Raw genomic sequence first — 3,988 nt, 5'->3', positions numbered from 1 at the left:
GTTTATAAATGAGACTTCTCAACCTTCAGACAGGAAATCATTATGTTTTAGATGACTTCACTTAGACTCACATAAGCATCCCAGATGTCTTGCTTTCCTTACTTTTTTCTCCTATTTAAAATATCTAATTTTTATAGACATACAGCACTGACTGAGCTGCAAAGCAAAAGTAAATTTAATGTGCAAACTCTGCGGCACCCAATATAAAACAAAATTAATGTAAATTGTGAATTTTTCAAAAGCAAAGGAGCTAGATAATTAGCAAGAATAAATTACTTTCAAGAAGGTACACTTCATTGAATGATTTTTAAAGATCAGTTTTAGGTTTATCAGAAAATTAATAGGAAGGTATAGAAATCCCCCTTATACTTCTGTCCCCTTAAGATTCGCACTTTGATTCTTTTTTTTTTTTTTTAGTGTTTAAAAATCATTCTTTAATCAATGGACCAAAACATAACAATAAATGTTAGAACTCATGCCCTTTATTAACCCATACAGGTAGTCATTTGTCTTCTGGTTTGTTGAAGCAATAGGTCAGACAGTATTTGCCACAATAATGTCTGTCAAAGTGGCTGGCCATAAAAATTCCAGCACCACATTCATCTGAAGGGCATTCTTGGCAAAGACAACTGATTTTGCCATTTTCATCCACCTTGTACTATTTCAGGACAGCCAATTTAACCTTCTTTCTCTATGCTTATTCTTCTTGGGAGTGATGTAAGACTTCTTTCTTTTCTTACCACCACCACAAAGTCTCAAAACGAGATGAAGAGTAGACTCCTTTTGGATGTTGTAGTCAGATAGAGTGTGTCCATCTTCAAGTTGTTTGCCAGCAAAGACCAATCTTCGCTGATCGGGAGGAGTTCCTTCCTTGTCCTGGATCTTGGTCTTTACATTTTCTATCGTATCCGAGGGCTCAACCTCGAGAGTGATAAATCTGCATCTTGGATGTTGGTCCACCACAGATGGCATAAAGGAAAAGGAAAAGGACCACACTTTCATTCTTAACAACATTTACTAGAAGGTACTTTGAAGAAATGAATAGAATCTTTTTTTTTATTTTTGGTTTTGGGGTCACACCTGGCAGCGCTCAGGGGTTACTCCTGGCTCTACTCTCAGAAATCGCTCCTGGCAGGCTTGGGGGGACCATATGGGATACCAAAATTCAAACCACCGTCTTTCTGCATGCAAGGCAAATGCCCTACCTCCATGCTATTTCTCCAGCCCCAAGAAATGTATAAATTCTTAAAAAAAAAATCGTATAGATTCTTAGAGTCATGTAACTTCCCATAGCTGAATGGTGAGGAAGCAAAAAGTCTAAATAGGACAACAAGGAAATCAAAACAGCAGTTAAGAATCTCCCAAGGGGGGCATTTGCCTTGCATGCAGCCAACCTGGGTTCAATGTCCCCCAAACCTGCCAGGGGCAATTTCTGAATGCAGAGCCAGGAATAACCCCTGAGCACCACCAGGTGTGCCAACCCCCCCCCCCCCAAATAAAGAATCTCCCAAGAACAAAAGTCCTGGACCAGATGGGTTCAGGTTTGAGTTCTTCAAACCTTTAAAGGAGAGTTACTGCCTTTACTCTTTATGCTCTTCCAAAACAATGATTACATAGGAATCTTTTCTAGCACTTTCTATGAAGCTAACATTACACTAATATCTAAAACAGACAAATTTTCCAGAAAAGAAAATTTCAGACTAATCTTCCTGATGAACATTGATAGCAAAATTTTTAACAGATCTTAGCTAACAGAATCCAACAACATATAAAAAAAATATACAACACAATCAAGTGAAATTCATCCCAGGGATGCAAGGATGGTTCAACATACACAAATCAACTAGCATAATAAAGCACATCAATACAAGGAGAGATAAGTGTTGAATAACAGCCCTGGATGGGGCTGAATGGTGATGGAATGGATGGAGGGTGTGGCCTTTCTCCTCCAGCCCAGGCCAAACGCCTCTTCAGCCAGCGCATCTTAGAGAAGTGGCAAGGAAATGACCCACAGAAAGGTTTCAGGAGACATCAGCTTTTTTCAGGGCCCTAGCCAACAGGTGTTGCTCCTATCATAACCTTTTACTCTGGATTCATAATCAGCCCTGCATTCCACGTGTTCCTTCACCCTCCTTTCTGCCAGCTCTCCCTTGCTGAATCTCTTTCAATCTCTCCTTCAAATCCCCTTCCTGCCCCTGAGGTAAACCTTTTGTTACCTTCCAAAGACCCCTCCTAGAAATGGGCAGGTCTTACTATCAGGCAGAAGATGGGGATGGGGTGACAATAAGAACCATATGATCAAATCATTTAATAAAGAGACAGCTTTAACAAAAATCAGCTTTCATTCACTATTAAAACCCTCAACAAAATAGGAGCAGAGAGAACTTTCCTCAAGATAGTAAAGGCCATCTATAACAAACCAACAACCAGTATCATTCTTAACAGTGAAAAACTGAAACCATTTCCTGGGAGATCAGGCACAAGGCAAGAATGTCCACTGCGTTCACTTTTATTCAATATTGTATTAGAAGTCCTTGCTACAGCAATTAGGCAAAAAAAAAAAAAAAAAGGAGCCCAAAGTGGAAAAGAAGTCAAATTATCACTGTTACCCCATCCCCCATTCTTCCTGTGTAACCTTAACTACAATCACTATTTGCAGATGACATAATAGCATACATAGAAGACCCTAAAAGGTCCATAGAAGTCCTAGAAACAATAAACCAAAATAGCAAAGTAGCTGGCTACAGTTAATACACAAAAATAGGTTGAATTCTTATATAGAAAAATTGAATCAGAAGAGAAATACATCCAAGAGTCTATCCCCAAAAAAGTATTCAAAAGCATCAAGTATCTAGGAACCTACTTAACAAAAGACATGTTAGATTTATACCATAATAACATAATAACTTTAAACCACTTAAAAAAGACATAGAAGAGGGCCAGAAAAATAATACAGTAGGTAAAGTTCTACCCTTGCACACAGCCAACCTGAGTTCAAACTACGGCATCCCATATGGTCTCCCACTCACAGCCAAGAGTAATTCCTATGTAGATATTCAATTGTTCTACCCACCATCATTTGTTTAAGAGACTATCTGCTCCATTATATTGTTTTTGCTCTTTTTTAATATAAATTGATGGAATATATTTATAGCATTTGATTTCTGGGCTATTTCTTTCCAGCAGTCTTTCTTTTTCTTTCTCTTGTTTTGTTGACCAATACCTCAGTCTTGATTACTGTAGGTTCTTTATGCTGTGTAGTATCAGTTCTCCAATATCACTATTGTGTTAGCTATCCTCAGTCTTTTGCCTCACCACATAAACTTTAAAATAATCTGTCTGTCAATATCTATAAAACAACTTCCTGGGATATTGATTAAAATTGTACTGACTCTATAGATGAAGTTGTAGAAAATTGGTATCTTGGGAATATCAAATCTTCCTATTCATAAACATGGAATATTTCTCCATTTTAATTTCATTTTTCAAAGTATTATAGGTTACTTTATATATATTTTATTATTTTTGATTGTATTTTGTTTGTTCGGTTGGTTGGTTTTTGGGTCACACCCGGCAGCACTCAGGGTTTACCCCTGCCTTTACACTCAAAAATCACTCCTGGCAGGCTCGCGGGGACCATATGGGATGCTGGGATTCTGCATGCAAGGCAAATGCCCCACCTCTATGCCATCTCTCCAGCCTCATATTTTATTATATTTATATGTAGTTATAACATTTTGGGGAGTGATAGTGTAACTGCATTATGTTTGCAATTTCAAAATCTGCTAAAGCATTATTGGTAGATAGTACAGCCTTTAGATGGTCACATTATTTTCTCATTTCTTTCCAAAATTAAAGTTCTTTCTTTATCTCTTTTAGAATTCCTTCTGCAATGAACAAACTTCAAATTACTAGCCCAACTCATGCTTTTCTGTCTCTGGAATGACATCCTATATTTTATTTAGATCAGTCACTTGACAAGACATGT

At 37.6% G+C, this 3,988-nt stretch overlaps 1 pseudogene; it reads right to left on the bottom strand.

Moving 5' to 3' along the window:
* Positions 1-502: 502 nt before the first annotated feature.
* LOC126028376 (ubiquitin-40S ribosomal protein S27a-like) lies at positions 503-1,002 on the bottom strand (annotated as a pseudogene).
* Between the last annotated feature and the right edge of the window lie 2,986 nt (positions 1,003-3,988).

The sequence above is a fragment of the Suncus etruscus genome, chromosome 14, assembly GCF_024139225.1.
Source record: "Suncus etruscus isolate mSunEtr1 chromosome 14, mSunEtr1.pri.cur, whole genome shotgun sequence".
NCBI classification, from domain to species: Eukaryota; Metazoa; Chordata; class Mammalia; order Eulipotyphla; family Soricidae; genus Suncus; species Suncus etruscus.
This window is presented reverse-complemented; position numbering and strand designations above follow the sequence as displayed.